This window comes from Triticum aestivum, chromosome 7A, assembly GCF_018294505.1.
Source record: "Triticum aestivum cultivar Chinese Spring chromosome 7A, IWGSC CS RefSeq v2.1, whole genome shotgun sequence".
Lineage (NCBI taxonomy): Eukaryota > Viridiplantae > Streptophyta > Magnoliopsida > Poales > Poaceae > Triticum > Triticum aestivum.
In genome coordinates, this window is record NC_057812.1 from 179,390,050 (window position 1) to 179,410,200 (window position 20,151).

The following is a 20,151-nucleotide window of genomic DNA, read 5'->3' on the forward strand; positions in this document are numbered from 1 at the left end:
AAAAAGCAATGCAGCATGCGAGCAATCCATTGTTTCCCCGTGGCCGTGAGAGCACTCGAGAACTGAAGTGTCGTAACACAAGGGAAGGGCGGAGAGCGCGCGCGTATGGTATGATGAGGTGCCGTGTGCGTGTGCTGTGACACCTTGGTATGAATGTGTCACGTAAAGGGGAGCAGCCCCACCGCCGTCTTCGCCCAGGCACAATGAGAGACCCAGCACCGGCGGCCGGTGATGATCTGAAGCGCATGCCACCGGCGGCATCGGCCGGGATGTGGGCTGTTGTGTTGTGTGCGAAGCGCCAAATCCGTGGGATGTCCGTTGACGGTTGACCTTCGGCTGCAAGTTGAAGAACGAACCTGACCTCCGCCTCTGCTTCTTCCTTTTTGATAAGCCGACATGTTAGAGCATCTACAGCAGTATTTTGACAAATCTGATCCTTAAAACATTCGTGGACACGTCTGATTACATCTCAATAATGGATTTCACAACTAGATATCCGGCTTATGGGACTAAAGATGCCGCCGTCTCCCATGCCCTACTCTTTCTCGTCGGAGCCCGGAACCCTCACTGTGCTGGTGGACCTGAGATTGATGATGGATTCGTCCTGGGAGGAGTAGGCGACATCCACAGGGGCCGGAGAAGGCTGGAGATCACGAGACAAGAGCTTGGGTGGCGGAGGGGAATGGTGTGAAGTGGTTAGGTTTTGATTCGGGGAGATGATGGGGACGAATACATGCGGGGTCGGGTCCGACATGGCAGATGTGCCCGGTCGTGTCCGGGCTTTCCCATATCCGTCCCATATTTAGGTTAGATATGAGGGGTGTTGGTCAGTCCGGGGGTTTATGGTGTCATGTTGCGTCGTTTTTTGCCGGTCAGTGACCGGGCCACCCACCCAGACGTATGAGGGGGGTTTGAGACGTCTGACTCTAGATGCTCTTACAGAGTGCTTCATTTCTGCTGCAGGTATCCGGGAACATCAAAACGGTGTTAGGGCATCTGCAACGCCCACATATCGCCTGCAACCATTGAATCGCGCAGCCCGGATGTGTTTTGTCACCGAACACGGCCCTGTGTCCATTCACGGACCAGTCTGAACGTCCTTTTTCCTACGAATTAGAAGTAAATCGGGAAGGCTTTGTGGGAGCCCGGATCGCTGCCTCACAAGCGTCCGATAAATTTGGCATAGCCAACACCCCTCTCCCTCGTCTGCGCGCTTTCTCACCAGAGTGTCAGCTCTACATTCATGCCGGTGCAAAGCGGGTGCGTCCGCTCACTGGAGCCAGCATTGAAGCGGCTCGCCGGCCGAGAGTGTCGCATGTTGCACGCCCGTTGTGCATGCCTTCACTCCACATTGAAATGACATCTGCCTGCCCGCCTACCTCCATTAAACCAGCGTGTGTGTCGAGGAACCTACTCCGACGTCCCGAGCGTGACACGTCTGTTCGTGTATCGGCCGACATTTAACATTTGTCCGGCTTTCGCCTCCCATCCACCCGCTATATAAACGTGGCCACGCACCAGGCAAGAACCACACCTCACCTCCGCTCTCCATCTCGTCCTTGTACCACACCCGCCATGACCTCCGACTCTAAAGTCTTGTGGGATGGCCTCTCCGGCGAGAAGAAGTGTTGGAAATATGTCTTAAATGCAATAATATTATATTATTATATTTCCATGTTTATAGTTAAGAGTTTATTTCTATGCTATAAATGTTATGATCCTGGAATTTGTGATTCAGTGGAAAAATCATATGCACAAGTGGAATAGGTGATTCAGTGGAAAAATCATATGCCAACTTCCCCGTTATCTCGTACACAGGCTGAAGGTGGTCTAGGCAGCATAGCCCACATGGCCATGACGTTGTGTTTCTGACTGAAAGTGCATGAACGAACCCGGGTATATATGAATTCACTTCGGAAAACACATTTCTAAACGTAAAAAAATAAATATGAAAAAGGATACACGGTACGTCTTCATGTTTTATGTGCGTGCATAAAGTTTCATGAAAAAAATAACTTTTTTGTGGTCTATGCAAAAAAGACAAAAAATTATGTCGTGAAAATGCTATTTAGAAGCACTTAAATTTATATTTCTTCGAAGAAAAATGGAAAGACATTTTGTCACAAAACTTTATGCCGCGCACACACATTTATGTACATATATGCGTGAAAATTTCTTTTGCATTTTTTAACATTTTAAAACATACTTAAAATGATTTATTTTTTTGAGAAGTGGGTGCATGTGCCCATGCATGGAGGAGGTGCCCTCTCGTTTTGTGACGTGCATATCTGCAGTTTTGTCACCTAAAAGAAGCTTAGGTCATATGTAAACCCTCCAAATGGACAACATAAATGCCCGAGGACACGTCCTCATCCTTGACAAGATAAGCGAGAGAGTCATCCAACATAATCTCCAAAAGGTTCCCATTTGTCCGTTCGTCCTCTCCATCACCCGGAAGTAAGTTTTTCGTAACAAGTGAAATCTTTTTTTTAAAGAAACTTCTCATTCATCAGTCATTATGTTTACATTTAAAAATGACAATACTAGCTATTTTCATAAGGGAGCTTCAAAGCCAACAGGCTATGCGCTGTTGCGAGCGCCCCATACAAGCAAGGGTGTGGCTCGCTATATTCGCATGTCTGCTGATTTTAGCTAGACTAGTGTTCCTTTCATGAACCAGAATCCTTCTGATCTCATTGACCTGGTTCACATACCTCGAGGGCTCAACATCTTTAGACTGCACCATCTTCAACAACTCAGAGCAGTCCGTCTCCACAACCAATGACAAATTGGACCAGTGGAGCGCAAGTCGAAGCCCTTCGTCCATGGCCGCCATCTCTGCTTCCAAAGGATCACCACAATTAAAGAGCACCCGTGTCGCAGCGAAGATGACCGCTCCTTCATGATCCCGCAGGATCATCCCAGCCCTGGCTGTACCATCCTCTTTCAAGAATCTATATTCAACTTAGCATAATTCACATCAGGGGCCTTCCATTGTGGCATTACTGTTGTTTCATGTGTGTTCTTTGACGTGCTTCCTAGGTAATCGATCACCTACTTACCCTTCGTCACGTCTGCTTCGGAATGTTGTCGTATTGTAAGTAGGGAAGTGATATAAGTCGAGAGGAAACGACGCGAGGCCTCAATCGAGATCGGGGGTTTATAATGTGTGACCTCATTTCTTGCATACCAAATACTTCACATGATCATCAATGAAGCAAGATTATGCACTTCCGGCAATTTATCAAGTAGGCAGAACATGTTGGGGAACGTAGTAATTTCAAAATTTTCCTACGCACATGCAAGATCATGGTGATGCATAGCAACGAGAGGGAAGAGTATCGTCCACGTACCCTCGTAGACCGTAAGCGGAAGCGTTATGAGAACGCGGTTGATGTAGTCGAACGTCTTCACGATCCGACCGATCCAAGTACCGAAAACGCACGGCACCTTCGAGTTCAACACACGTTCAGCTCGATGACGTCCCACAAACTCCGATCCAGCAGAGCTTCACGGGAGAGTTCCGTCAGCACGACGGCGCGATGATGGTGATGATGTTGCTACTGATGCAGGGCTTCGCCTAAGCACCGCTACGATATGATCGAGGTGGATTATGGTGGAGGGAGGCACCGCACACAGCTAAGGGATAATTGATCAACTTGTGTGTTCTAGGGTGCCCCTGCCACCGTATATAAAGGAGCAAGGGGGGAGGATGGCTGGTCCTTCTAGGGCGCGCCAGGAGGAGTCCTCCTCCTCCTAGTAGGAGTACTTTCCTACTCCTACTAGGACGAGGAAAGGAAGGGGGAAGGGGAGAAGGAAGGAGAGTGAGGAAAGGAGGAAAGGGGGGTCGGCCCCCTAGTCCAATTCGGTTTGGGCTAGGGGGGCCGCGCGCCCTGCCTCCTCTCTTCCACCACTTGGCCCATGAGGCCCAATACTTCTTCCCCGTATTCCCGTAACACCCTGGTACTCCGAAAAATACCCGAATCACTCGGAACCTTTCCGATGTTCGAATATAGTCGTCCAATATATCGATCTTTACGTCTTGACCATTTCGAGACTCCTCGTCATGTCCCCGATCTCATCCGGGACTCCAAACTACCTTTGGTACATCAAATCACATAAAGTCATAATACCGATCGTCACTGAATGTTAAGCGTGCGGACCCTACGGGTTCAAGAACTATGTAGACATGACCGAGACACGTCTCCGGTCAATAACCAATAGCGGAACCTGGATGTTTATATTGGCTCCTACATATTCTACGAAGATCTTTATCGGTCAAACCGCATAACAACATACATTGTTTCCTTTGTCATCAGTATGTTACTTGCTCGAGATTCGATCGTCGGTATCTCAATACCTAGCTCAATCTCGTTACCGGCAAGTCTCTTTACTCGTTCCGTAATGCATCATCCCGCAACTAACTCATTAGTTGCTTTGCTTGCAAGGCTTATAGTGATGTGCATTACCGAGAGGGCCCAAAGATACCTCTTCGAGAATTGGAGTGACAAATCCTAATCTCGATCTATACCAACTCAATCAGTACCATCGGAGACACATGTAGAGCACCTTTATAATCACCCAATTACATTGTGACGTTTGGTAGCACACAAAGTGTTCCCCCGGTAATCGGGAGTTGCATAATCTCATAGTCATAGGAACATGAATAAAGCATGAAGAAAGCAATAGCAGTAAACTAAAACGATCAAGTGCTAAGCTAACGGAATGGGTCAAGTCAATCACATCATTCTCCTAATGATGCGATCGCGTTTATCAAATGACAACTCATGTCTATGGTTAGGAAACATAACCATCATTGATTCAACGAACTAGTCAAGTAGGGGCAAACTAGTGACACTCTGTTTGTCTATGTATTCACACATGTACTAAGTTTCCGGTTAATACAATTCTAGCATGAATAATAAACATTTATCATGATATAAGGAAATATAAATAACAACTTTATTATTGCCTCTAGGGCATATTTACTTCAGTCTCCCACTTGCACTAGAGTCAATAATCTAGTTCACATCGTCATGTGATTGAACATCAATAGTTCACATCTTTATGTGATTAGTTCACATCTCTATGTGACTAACACCCAAAGGGTTTATTAGAGTCAATAATCTAGTTCACATCGTTATGTGATTAACACCCAAAGAGTGATCATGTTTTGCTTGTGGGAGAAATTTAGTCAACGGGTCTGCAACATTCAGATCCGTATGTATTTCGCAAATTTCTATGTCTACAATGCTCTGCACGGAGCTACTCTAGCTAATTTCTCCACTTTCAATATGTATCTAGATCGAGACTTAGAGTCATCTAGATCGATGTAAAAATCTTGCATCGACGTAACTCTTTACGACGAACTCTTTTATCACCTCCATAACCGAGAAATATTTCCTTTGTCCTCTAAGGATAATTTTGACCGCTGTCAAGTGATCTACTCCTAGATCACTATTGTACTCCCTTGCCAGAAAGATGCTAAGGTATACAATAGGATTGGTAAACAACATAGCATAGTTTATAGAACCTATGACTGAGGCATAGGGAATGACTTTTCATTCTCTTTCTGTTTTCTGTTGTGGTCGGGTTTTGAGTCTTTACTCAACTTCACACCTTGCAACACAGGCAAGAACTCCTTCTTTGACTGTTCCATTTTGAACTACTTCAAAATCTTGTCAAGGTATGTACTCATTGAAAAAACTTACTAAGCGTCTTGATCTATATCTATAGATCTTGATACTCAATGTGTAAGCAGCTTCATCGAGGTCTTTCTTTGAAAAACTCTTTTCAACACTCCTTTATGCTTTCCAAAAAATTCTACATTATTTTCGATCAAAGATATGTCATTCACATATACTTATCAGAAATGATGTAGTGCTCCCACTCACTTTCTTGTAAATACATGCTTCACCGCAAGTATGTATAAAAACATATGCTTTGATCACTTTATCAAAGCATATATTCCAACTCCGAGATACTTGCACCAGTCCATAGATGGATCGTTGGAGCCTGCTCACTTTGTTAGCACCTTTAGGATCGACAAAATCTTCTGGTTGCATCATATACAACTCTTCTTTTAAGAAATCCATGAAGGAATACAGTTTTGACATCCATTTGCCAGATTTCATAAAATGCGACAACTGCTAACATGATTCAGACAGACTTTTAAGCATCGATACGAGTGAGAAAATCTCATCGTAGTCAACACCTTGAACTTGTCGAAAACATTTTGTGACAATTTGAGCTTTCCAGATAGTAACACTACTATCAGCGTCCGTCTTCCTCTTGAAGATCCATTTAATGACTCACCGATCATCGGGCAAGTCAATCAAAGTCCATACTTTGTTCTCGTATATGGATCCCATCTCAAATTTCATGGCCTCAAGCCATTTCGTGGAATCTGGGCTCATCATCGCTTCCTCATAGTTCGTAGGTTCGTCATGGTCAAGTAACATGACATCCAGAACAGGATTACCGTACCACTCTAGTGCGGATATTATTATGGTTGACCTACAAGGTTTGGTAGTAACTTGATCTGAAGTTACATGATCATCATCATTAGTTTCCTCACTAATTGGTGTAGGAGTCACAGGAACAGATTTCTGTGATGAACTACTTTCCAATAAGGGAGCAGGTACAGTTACCTCATCAAGTTCTACTTTCCTCCCACTCTTCTTTCGAGAGAAACTCCTTCTCTAGAAAGGATCCATTCTTAGCAACGAATGTCTTGCCTTCGGATCTGTGATAGAAGGTGTACCCAACTGTCTCCTTTGGGTATCCTATGAAGACACATTTCTCCGATTTGGGTTTGAGCTTATCAAGATGAAACTTTTTCACATAAGCATCGCAACCCCAAACTTTAAGAAACGACAACTTTGGTTTCTTGCCAAACCACAGTTCATATGGCGTCATCTCAATGGATTTAGATGGTGCCCTATTTAACGTGAATTCAGTTGTCTCTAATGCATAACCCAAAAACGATAGTGGTAAATCGGTAAGAGACATCATAGATTGCACCATATCTAATAAAGTACGGTTACGATGTTTGGACACACCATTACGCTGTGGTGTTCCAGGTGGTGTGAGTTGCGAAACTATTCTGCATTGTTTCAAATGAAGACCAAAATTGTAACTCAAGTATTCTCCTCCATGATCAGATCGTAGAAACTTTATTTTCTTATTGCGATGATTTTCCACTTCACTCTGAAATTATTTGAACTTCTCAAATGTTTCAGATTTATGTTTCATCAAGAAGATATACCCATATCTTACTCAAATCATCTGTGAAGGTTAGAAAATAACGATACCTGCCGCGAGCCTCAACACTCATCGGACTGCAAACATTAGTATGTATTATTTCCAACAAGTCTGTTGCTCGCTCCATTGTTCCGGAGAACGGAGTCTTAGTCATCTTGCCCATGAGGCATGGTTCGCAAGCATCAACTGATTCATAATCAAGTGATTCCAAAAGCCCATCAGCATGGATTTTCTTCATGCGCTTTACACCAATATGACCTAAAAGGCAGTGCCACAAATAAGTTGCACTATCATTACTAACTTAGCATCTTTTGACTTCAATATTATGAATATATGTATCACTACGATCGACATTCAATAAACCATTCACCTTGGGTGTATGACCATTGAAGGTTTTATTCATGTAAACACAACAACAATTATTCTCTGACTTTAAATGAATAACTGTATTGCAATAAACATGATCAAATCATATTCATGCTTAACACAAACACCAAATAACATTTATTTAGGTTCAACACTAATCCTGAAAGTATAGGGAGTGTGCGATGGTGATCATATCAATCTTGGAACCACTTCCAACACACATCGTCACTTCACCCTTAACTAGTCTCTGTTCATTCTGCAACTCCTGTTTCAAGTTACTAATCTTTAGCAACTGAACTAGTATCAAATACTGAGAGGTTGCTATAAACACTAGTAAAGTACACATCAATAACATGTATATCAAATATACCTTTGTTCACTTTGCCATCCTTTTTATCCGCCAAATACTTGGGGCAGTTCTGCTTCCAGTGACCAGTCCCTTTGCAGTAGAAGCACTTAGTCTCAGGCTTAGGTCTAGACTTGGGCTTCTTCACTTGAGCAGCAACTTGTTTGCCGTTCTTTTTGAATTTCCCCTTCTTCCCTTTGCCCTTTTCTTGAAACTAGTGGTCTTGTCAACCATCAACACTTGATGCTTTTCTTGATTTCTACCTCTGCAGCTTTTAGCATTGCGAAGAGCTTGGGAATCATCTTATCCATCCCTTGCATATTATAGTTCATCACGAAGCTCTTGTAGCTTGGTCGCAGTGATTGAAGAACTCTGTCAATGACACTATCAACCGGAAGATTAACTCCCAGTTGAGTCAAGTGGTTATGGTACCTAGACATTCTGAGTATATGTTCACTGACAGAACTATTCTCCTCCATCTTGCAGCTGTAGAACTTATTGGAGACTTCATATCTCTCAATCCGGGCATTTGCTTGAAATATTAACTTCAACTCCTGGAACATCTCATATGCTCCATGATGTTCAAAACGTCGTTGAAGTGTCGGTTCAAAGCCGTAAAGCATGGCACACTGAACTATCGAGTAGTCATCAGCTTTGCTCTGCCAGACGTTCATAACATCTGGCGTTGCTCCTGCAGCGGGTTTGTCACCCAGCGGTGCTTCCAGGACGTAATTCTTCTGTGCAGTAATGAGGATAATCCTCAAGTTACGGACCCAGTCCGTGTAATTGCTACCATCATCTTTCAACTTTGCTTTCTCAAGGGACGCATTAAAATTTAAGGGAACAACAACATGGGCCATCTATCTACAACAACATAGACAAGCAAAATACTATCAGGTACTAAGTTCATGATAAATTGAAGTTCAATTAATCATATTTAAGAACTCCCACTTAGATAGACATCCCTCTAATAATCTAAGTGATCACGTGATCCATATCAACTAAACCATGTTTGATCATCACGTGAGATGGAGTAGTTTTCAATGGTGAACATCACTATGTTGATCATATCTACTATATGATTCACGCTCGACCTTTCGGTCTCAGTGTTCCGAGGCCATATCTGCATATGCTAGGCTCGTCAAGTTTAACCCGAGTATTTCTGTGTGTGCAAAAACTGGCTTGCACCCGTTGTATATGAACGTAGAGCTTATCACACCCGATCATCACGTGGTGTCTCGGCACGACGAACTTTGGCAACGGTGCATACTCAGGGAGAACACTTGTACCTTAAAATTTAGTGAGAGATCATCTTATAATGCTACCGTCAATCAAGCAGAATAAGATGCATAAAGGATAAACATCACATGCAATCAATATAAGTGATATGATATGGCCATCATCATCTTGTGCCTGTGATCTCCATCTCCAAAGCACCGTCATGATCACCATCGTCGCCGGCTTGACACCTTGATCTCCATCGAAGCATCGTCGTCGTCATGCCAAGTATTGCCTCCACGACTATCGCTACCACTTAGTGATAAAGTAAAGCAATTACATGGCGATTGAATTTCATACAATAAAGCGACAACCATATGGCTCCTGCCAGTTGCTGATAACTGTGTTACAAAACATGATCATCTTATACAATAAAATTTAGCATCATGTCTTGACCATATCACATCACAACATGCCCTGCAAAAACAAGTTAGACGTCCTCTACTTTGTTGTTGCAAGTTTTACGTGGATGCTGCGGGCTGAGAAAGAACCGTTCTTACCTACGCATCAAAACCACAACGATATTTCATCAAGTTAGTATTGTTTTAACCTTCAACAAGGACCGGGCGTAGTCACACTCGGTTGAACTAAAGTTGGAGAAACTGGCACCCGCCAGCCACCTGTGTGCAAAGCACGTTGGTAGAACCAGTCTCGCGTAAGCGTACGCGTAATGTTGGTCTGGGCTGCTTCATCCAACAATACCATCGAACCAAAGTATGACATACTGGTAAGCAGTATGACTTGTATCGCCCACAACTCACTTGTGTTCTACTCGTGTATATAACATCTACGCATAAATCTGGCTCGGATACCACCATTGGGGAATGTAGTAATTTGAACAATTTCCTACGCACACGCAAGATCATGGTGATGCATAGCAACGAGAGGGAAGAGTATCGTCCACGTACCCTCGTAGACCGTAAGCGGAAGCATTATGAGAACACGGTTGATGTAGTCGAACATCTTCATGATCCGACCGATCCAAGTACCGAACGCATGGCACCTCCGAGTTCAGCACATGTTCAGCTCGATGACGTCCCACGAACTCTGATTCAGCAGAGCTTCACGGGAGAGTTCCGTCAACACAAGGCGTGATGACGGTGATGATGTTCCTTGATACGTCCATTTTGCATCATGCTTTTATATCGATATTTATTGCATTATGGGCTGTTATCACACATTATGTCACAATACTTATGCTTATTCTCTCTTATTTTACAAGGTTTACATAAAGAGGGAGAATGCCGGCAGCTGGGATTCTGGGCTGGAAAAGGAGCAAATATGAGAGACCTATTCTGCACAGCTCTAAAAGTCCTGAAACTTCACGGAAGATGTTTTCAGAATATATAAAAAATACTGAGCGCAAGAAGTTCACCAGGGGGGCCACACCCTGCCCACGAGGGTGGGGGCGCGCCCTACCCCTGGGCGTGCCCCCCTACCTCGTGGGCCCCCTTGTGGCCCTCCGATGGCCATCTTCTGCTATATGAAGTCTTTCGATGAGAACAAAATCATATGCCATCTTCTCGGACGAAACTCCGCCGCCACGAGGCGGAACCTTGGCGGAACCAATCTAGGGCTCCGGCGGAGCTGTTCTGCCGGGGAAACTTCCCTCCGGGAGGGGGAAATCATCGCCATCATCATCACCAATGCTCCTCTCATTGGGAGAGGGCAAACTCCATCAACATCTTCACCAGCACCATCTCCTCTCAAAACCCTAGTTCATCTCTTGTATCCAATTCTTGTCTCCAAGTTAGGGATTGGTACTTGTGGGTTTCTAGTAGTGTTAATTACTCCTTGTAGTTGATGCTAGTTGGTTTAATTGGTGGAAGATCATATGTTCATATCCTATATGCATATTAATACCACTCTGATTATGAACATGAATATGCTTTGTGAGTAGTTACGTTTGTTCCTGAGGACATGGGAGAAGTATTGCTATTAGTAGTCATGTGAATTCGGTATTCGTTCGATATTTTGATGAGATGTATGTTGTCTCTCCTCTAGTGGTGTTATGTGAACGTCGACTACATAATACTTCACCATTATTTGGGCCTAGAGAAAGGCATTGGGAAGTAATAAGTAGATGATGGGTTGCTAGAGTGACAGAAGCTTAAACCCTAGTTTATGCGTTGCTTCGTAAGGGGCTGATTTGGATCCATATGTTTCATGCTATGATTAGGTTTACCTTAATACTTTTGTTGTAGTTGCGTATGCTTGCAATAGAGGTTAATCATAAGTGGGACGTTTGTTCAAGTAAGAACAGCACCCAAGCACCGGTCCACCCACATATCAAATTATCAAAGTATCGAACGCGAAACATATGAACGTGATGAAAACTAGCTTGACAATATTCCCATGTGTCCTTGGGAGCACTTTTCCTATTATAAGAGTTTGTTCCGGCTTGTCCTTTGCTACAAAAAGGATTGGGCCACCTTGCTGCACTTTATTTACTTTTGTTACTTGTTGCTCGTTACAATTTATCTTATCACAAAACTATTTGTTACCACTTATTTCAGTACTTGCAGAGAATACCTTGCTGAAAACCACTTATCATTTCCTTCTGCTCCTCGTTGGGTTCGACACTCTTACTTATCGAAAGGACTACGATAGATCCCCTATACTTGTGGATCATCATTGCTACCGACGCAGGGCTTTGCCTCAGCACCGCTACAATATGATCGAGGTGGATTATGGTGGAGGGGGGCACCGCACATGCTAAGGGATCAATGATCAACTTGTGTGTTCTAGGGTGCCCCCTGCCCCCGTATTTAAAGGAGCAAGGGGGAGGGCGGCCGGCCCTCCTAGGGCGCACCAGGAGGAAGAGTCCTCCTCCTAGTAGGAGTAGGACTCTTCCTCCCTCTCCTTCCTTCTCCCCCTTGCCCCTTCCTTTCCTCCTCCTTGTAGGAGTAGGACTCCTACTCCTACTAGGAGGAGGAAAGGAAGGGTCAAGGGGAGAAGGAAGGAGAGGGAGGAAAGGAGGAAAGGGGGGACGGCCCCCTAGTCCAATTCGGTTTGGGATAGGGGGGTTGCTACCTCTTGAGCACTTGCGTTGGTTTTCCCTTGAAGAGGAAAGGGTGGTGCAGCAAAGTAGCGTAAGTATTTCCCTCGGTTTTTGAGAACCAAGGTATCAATCCAGTAGGAGGCTACGCGCGAGTCCCTCGCACCTACACAAAACAAATAAATCCTCGCAACCAACGCAATAAGGGGTTGTCAATCCCTACACGGTCACTTACGAGAGTGAGATCTGATAGATATGATAAGATAATATTTTTGGTATTTTTATGATAAAGATGCAAAGTAAAATAAAAGCAATGAAAATAACCAAGTATTGGAAGATTAATATGATGGAGATAGACCTGGGGGCCATAGGTTTCACTAGTGGCTTCTCTTAAGAGCATAAGTATTTTACGGTGGGTGAACAAATTACTGTTGAGCAATTGACAGAATTGAGCATAGTTATGAGAATATCTAGGTATGATCATGTATATAGGCATCACGTCCAAGACAAGTAGTGAGGGAGTCCTGGATTAGGGGTGTTCGGGTAGCCGGACTATACCTTCAGCCGGACTCCTGGACTATGAAGATACAAGATTGAAGACTTCATCCCGTGTCCGGATGGGACTTTCCTTGGCGTGGAAGGCAAGCTTGGTGATGCGGATATTCAAGATCTCCTACCATTGTAACCGACTTTATGTAACCCTAACCCTATCCGGTGTCTATATAAACCGGAGGGTTGTAGTCCGTAGGCAATAAACTCCATACACAACAATCATACCATAGGCTAGCTTCTAGGGTTTAGCCTCCTTGATCTCGTGGTAGATCTACTCTTGTACTACCCATATCATCAATATTAATCAAGCAGGAGTAGGGTATTACCTCCATCGAGAGGGCCCAAACCTGGGTAAAAACATCGTGTCCCTTGTCTCCTGTTACCATCCGGCCTTGACGCACAGTTCGGGGCCCCCTACCCGAGATCCGCCGGTTTTGACACCGACATTGGTGCTTTCATTGAGAGTTCCTCTGTGCCGTCGCCTTTAGGCCCGATGGCTCCTTTGATCATCAACAACGATACGATCCAGGGTGATACTTTTCTCCCCAGACAGATCTTCGTCTTCGGCGGCTTCGCTCTGCGGGCCAATTCGCTCGGCCACCTTGAGCAGATCGAAAGCTACGCCCCTGGCCATCAGGTCAGGTTTGGAAGCTTAAACTACACGGCTGACATCCGCGAAGACTTGATCTTCGACGGATTCGAGCCACAGCCAAGCGCGCCGCACTGTCTCGATGGGCATGATATAGCTCTGCCGCCGAACAGCGCCTTGGAGGCCGCATACGCATCGGTTTCGACCATTGATTCGGAGCCTACTGCGCCGATCGAGGATGGGCGGTTGGACGCTGCCTCAGGGGCTGCGATCTCAGAGGCGATCGAGCCAAACTCCAGCCCCGCACTCCGCATGGCCCATGACTCCGAGGAGCCGGATTCCTCTCCGAACTCCGAGCCCCCCGCGCCCCTGCCAATCGAATCCGATTGGGTGCCGATAATGGAGTTCACCGCCGCGGACATCTTTCAGCACTCGCCCTTCGGCGACATCCTGAATTCTCTTAAGTCTCTCTCTTTATCAGGAGAGCCCTGGCCGGATTACGGTCAGCGAGGGTGGGATACGGACGATGAGGAAATTCAAAACCCACCCACCACCCACTTTGTAGCCACTGTCGACGATCTAACCGACATGCTTGACTTCAGCTCCGAAGACATCGACGGCATGGACGACGATGTAGGAGACGAACAGGAACCAGCACCTGTAGGGCGCTGGAAGGCCACCTCGTCATATGACATATATATGGTGGACACTCCAAAAGATGGAGATGGCGATGGGACAGTGGGGGATAACGCCCCCAAGAAACAGCCAAAGCGCCGGCGTCAGCGGCGCCGCTCTAAATCCCGCCAAAGCAAAAACGGTGATTCCGGCACGGGAGATAATACTACCCCGGATAGCGCCGAAGAACACCCACCTCAGCAAGATTCGGCACAGGAAGATGGAGAAGCCAGCCCTCATGAGAGAGCGGCAGACCGAGAGGTCGAGGATGATAACTATACGCCTCCCTCCGAAGACGAGGCAAGCCTCGATGACGACGAATTCGTCATACCATCAGACCCCGCCGAACAAGAGCGTTTTAAACGCAGGCTTTTAGCCACGGCAAGCAGCCTCAAGAAAAAGCAGCAACAGCTTAAAGCTGCCCAAGATTTGCTAGCTGACAGATGGACTGAAGTCCTTGCGGCCGAAGAGTATGAACTCGAACGCCCCTCCAAGAGTTACCCGAAGCGCAGGCCGCTACCCCGATCAGAGGAGGAAGCACCTACATCACCAGCGCATGACATGGCAGACCGGCCACCTCGCGGCCGCGACAGAGAGGCCTCTCGGCCCTCCACCCAAGCCATGCCCCGACGCCGCTCAACTAAGGCACGGGAAAATGCGCCCGACCTGCGAGACATACTGGAGGATAAGGCAAGACAAACAAGATCGATCTACGGATCGCGCAGGCGCCCTACGGCATGTGACAATGATCTTCACTCCGGATACAACAAATCCGGCCGGGCCGAACACAACAGACATAGCTCTTCCGAGCTGCGTCGTGATATAGCCCAGTACAGAGGCGCCGCACACCCGCTATGCTTCACGAATGAAGTAATGGATCATAAAATCCCAGAGGGTTTCAAACCCGTAAACATCGAATCATACGATGGCACAACAGATCCGGCGGTATGGATCGAGGATTATCTCCTTCACATCCACATGGCACGCGGCGATGATCTACACGCCATCAAATACCTCCCGCTCAAACTTAAAGGACCGGCCCGGCATTGGCTTAACAGCTTGCCAGCAGACTCAATCGGTTCTTGGGAGGACCTGGAAGCCGCATTCCTCGACAACTTCCAGGGCACTTACGTGCGACCGCCGGATGCCGACGACTTAAGCCACATAATTCAGCAGCCAGAAGAATCGGCCAGACAATTCTGGACACGGTTCCTAACAAAGAAAAACCAGATAGTCGACTGTCCGGACGCAGAGGCCCTAGCAGCCTTCAAGCATAACATCCGCGACGAGTGGCTTGCCCGGCACCTGGGACAGGAAAAGCCGAAATCCATGGCAGCCCTCACGACACTCATGACCCGCTTTTGCGCGGGAGAAGACAGCTGGCTAGCTCGCAGTAACAACTTATCAAAGAACCCTGGTAATTCGGATACCAAGGACAAAAGTGGCAGGACACGTCGGAATAAGCAAAAACGCCGCGTTAACAGCGACAGCAATGAAGACACGGCAGTCAATGCCGGATTCAAAGGCTATAAATCCGGTCAGCGGAAAAAGCCATTCAAAAAGAATACTCAGGGCCCGTCCAGTTTGGACCGAATACTCGATCGCTTGTGCCAGATACATGGCACCCCCGAAAGGCCAGCCAATCACACTAACAGGGATTGTTGGGTGTTCAAGCAGGCAGGCAAGTTAAGGGCCGAAAACAGAGACAAGGGGCTGCACAGCGACGACGAGGAGCCCAAGCCGCCGAACAACAATGGACAGAAGGGCTTTCCCCCACAAGTGCGGACGGTGAACATGATATACGCAACCCACATTCCCAAGCGGGAGCGGAAGCGTGCGCTACGGGACGTATACGCGATAGAGCCAGTCGCCCCAAAGTTCAACCCATGGTCCTCCTGCCCGATCACTTTTGATCGAAGGGACCATCCCACTAGCATCCGTCATGGCGGCTTCGCCGCATTGGTTCTCGACCCAATCATCGACGGATTTCATCTCACAAGAGTCCTCATGGACGGCGGCAGTAGCCTGAACCTGCTTTATCAGGATACAGTGCGGAAAATGGGCATAGATCCCTCAAGGATTAAGCCCACAAGAACGACCTTTAAAGGCGTTATACCAGGTGTAGAAGCCAACTGTACAGGCTCAGTAACACTTGACGTGGTCTTCGGATCCCCGGACAATTTCCGAAGCGAAGAGTTAATCTTCGATATAGTCCCGTTTCGCAGTGGCTATCACGCCCTGCTCGGACGAACCGCATTCGCAAAGTTCAATGCGGTGCCGCACTACGCATATCTCAAGCTCAAGATGCCAGGCCCTCGAGGAGTAATTACGGTCAACGGAAACACCGAACGCTCCCTCCGTACGGAGGAGCATACGGCGGCTCTCGCAGCGGAGGTACAAAGTAGCCTTCTCAGGCAATTCTCCAGTCCGGCCATTAAAAAGCCAGACACTGCCAAGCGCGCCCGGAGTAACCCACAGCAGGACCGCCTGGCACACTCTGAGCAAGCGTAGCAATGCGGCCCCAACCCCAGCTTTCGCGACATAGCGAAACCAGTACCTCGCGTACATAACTACGCCCTTGAAATACCATGGGCACAGGGGAAGGGGCACAATAACGGCACGCCCAAAATACGGCTTAAAACGTACTAGGGGCTGCCGGATTCTTTTTTTAATTTTTTCTTACTTTCAGGACTCCATACTTCGGACGACCTGTTCGGCAATTCGACTGCCGCACAAACGATGCAAGATCCAGGGAGGCAGACAAGCCATGCCGCATTATGGAACTCCCAGGTGGTCTCTGTTACGAGCGGTATACCTGTTTTAAATACAATTCCGCGGCCTGCCCCTGGTCAGGACATACTGAATAGTCCAATATCTTTTGCTTACCGCACTATTTGTATCGTTCGGCTTTGATAAATAGCCTCTCTATAAACAATGCATAGCTTTTGTCTATTTTCTGCATTACTCTCTTTTATATATGTTCATTAATGACATGTTGCACCCGTACACTGTGGTACGGCAAGTACGCCAGGGGCTTCAGTACCCTTTAATATGGTGTGAGAAGTCCGTACACTTTCACAAGTGCGGCACCCCGAACTTATAGCACTATATGCATCGGCTCCGAATCATGATTTGGGTCAATAGTTGGGTTTGCCCGGCTCCTATGTTTTGGTGCCTTACGTTCCGCTATATCGGCTAAGGTAGCACTAGGAGAACCACTGCGATTGTGCCCCGGTTGAGCTGGGTTAAGCACCTCAGTGGAGAAAGCTAAAACTGACTGTCATGATGAGGCGAGAGACCGGTCGCTGTTCGAGAGGTTTTTCGAGTCCCTAAAGACTTATGCCGCTTCGAGCGAGGAGCCGGATTTGTCCGGCCAAGGCGTGGATAGCGCCCCGAACTCGGTCTTCCGAACTAGGGGCTTCGCCGAAATTTAAAATTATAAAGTTCTATGGCTAAGTGAGAGTGTTCAAGCATTATAGTCCGATTGCCTGGTTCGTTGTGCTGAGCGCCTCCCTCGAAGGACCCAACTATGGGAAAAAGAGCGCTCAGGTTTATCCCGAACACCCCAGCACTAGTGGCATGGGGGCAGAAGCCGACGACTGGCCATCTCTCAATTTTTTGATAAACGGCCGCACAGAAAATAATATTTTAAATTCAACAAGCATTGCTTAAGCGCCTATGAACAAGTTTTCAGCGCACAGGATAAAAACGAGCGAGTTTATTCAAAAATTACATCCTTGGTACATTCATCCGCCACAAGGCGGGCACCCGCAAGAACATCCTTGTAATAGTTCTCGGGCTTGCGATGCTCCTTCCCCGGCGGCGGCCCGTCCTTCACAAGCTTCTCACCGTCCAGCTTACCCCAGTGCACCTTTGCACGGGCAAGGGCCCGACGGGCACCTTCGATGCAGACGGAGCGCTTGATGACCTCGAGCCTTGGACAGGCCTCCACCAGCCGCCGCACCAGCCCGAAGTAGCTCCCAGGCAGGGCCTCTCCGGGCCACAGCCGAACTATGAAGCCCTTCATGGCCTGTTCGGCCGCCTTGTGGAGCTCGACCAGCTGTTTCAGCTGGTCGCTCAAGGGCACAGGGTGTCCGGCCTCAGCATACTGAGACCAGAACACCTTCTCCGTCGAGCTGCCCTCTTCAGCTCGGTAGAATGCGGCGGCGTCGGATACGCTGCGGGGAAGATCTGCGAATGCCCCTGGAGAACTCCGGATTCGGGTAAGTAACAAGTAGTTTACTTTTATATTTCTGCTTTGCATAAAGAATGCCTTACCTGCTGCTATCTTCTTCATCTCCTCCAACTCTTGGAGGGCCTTTTGGGCTTCGGCCTTGGCAGACTTGGCAGTCTCAAGGGCCGCCGCGAGCTCGGACGCTTGGGTCTTTGACTCAAGCTCCAAACTCTCATGTTTTTTCATGAGAGCCTGAAGCTCTTGCTGCACCTCGCCGACCTGAGCCCCAAGTTTCTCTCGCTCGGTGCGCTCCGCGGCCGTTTTCTTTTCGGCCTCGGACAGCGCCTGCTTGAGGGTCGCCACCTCAGTCGTGGCCCCTATAATAAGCAGTACAATCCTGTTATTTTTTGCAATCACGCCTCTCTATAGGCACTTTTTCTGTAAGGTATTTCTTACCTTCTTTCTCCTCGAGCTGCCGCTTGGCAAGGCCGAGCTCTTGCTCGGTCCGCTCGAGGTCCCTGTTTCAGGGCACCCACCTCCGCAGTCAGTGCGGCGGTGGCTAGCAGCGAAGCCTGCATACGCATATTGACTCTTTTTGTTAGACTCCTGCGAAATTTATAGATCCTCTATTCGGCTTTTCTTTCCGAACGCCAAACAGAGCATCAGGGGCTACTGTCTATGCGGTAATATTTTTACATATTTTTACTTACCTCGAAGCCTGTTAGAAGGCTAGCGCAAGCTTCAGTCAGTCCGCTCTTGGCGGACTGAACCTTCTGGATCACCGTACTCATAATAGTACGGTGCTCCTCGTCGATGGAGGCGCCTTCAAGCACCTCCAGCAGATTGTCCGGTACCTCCGGTTGGACGGAGGCTGCCAGCTCAGAAGGCTTGCTCCTGTTGGAAGGAGTTCGCCTACCGCGGTCCGGAACTGTTGAAGATTCCGGCACGGTGTCCGGCTCAAAGCCGGACTTGGAGCCCTGGGGGGTCTTGTCCCCTTTACTCCTGGAGTCCGGGAGGTCGCCTTGCGGCTCCTCCAGGACCACCTCCTCCTGCCCCGGAGCTCGTCGCGACGCCACTTTAGCGTCGTCCGCAGTGCGGGGGGAGACAGCGGGCGGAACTGAGTTCACGTCCGATGAATCCAGGGAGCCGCTCGATGACTCGTTGAGTTCGGCCCGGGGCGGGCTGCATGATTATATTCGACATTAGGGAAAGCTGTGCAACAAAAGGAATATCATGAGTTACTCTGGTATCAGAACACTTACGATTTCGCCGGACGCCTGGCCCTGTCCGGCCACTCCTCTTTGTCCTCGTCGGCGTCGGGGGCGTAGTCCGGCGGAGGGGTTTTCCTCTTCTTGGACCCTTCGGCCTCCCCTACTGGGGCGGCCTTCCTCTTCTTTCCTCCCCCCGCTGGAGGGGGAGAGGTTTCTTCTTCCTCCTCCTCGTCTTCACGGGAGGAGTGCGTCTCGGACTCGCCGGACGACGAGTCCGACACCACCACATTACGGGCACTCTTTCGAGTCCCCGTGGCCTTCTTTTTCTTGGCCTTCTTCTCCGGCACCACATAAGGCGCCAGAACCAGCAGCTTCACTAGGAGAGCAGGGGCTGGGTCTTCGGGCAAGGGAGCCGGACAGTTAATCGATCCGGACTTCGCCCGCCAAGCCTGTCAAAGGTAAGGGAGTTTAGATCCCGCATAGAGTCAAACTATGAAAAAACTTAAACATCTTGTAAAAGGTGAAAATAGCTTACCTCGCTAGCGTGACGCTGCGAGCTGTATCCGCAGTCCTCGGAAGCGGATGTGGGAGCCTCGGCGCCTTTGGTTAGCACCCTCCAGACGTCTTCATACATCGTGTCGAAGAGTCTGTTAAGGGTTCGGTGCTGCGCCAGGTCGAACTCCCACAGATTAAAATCCC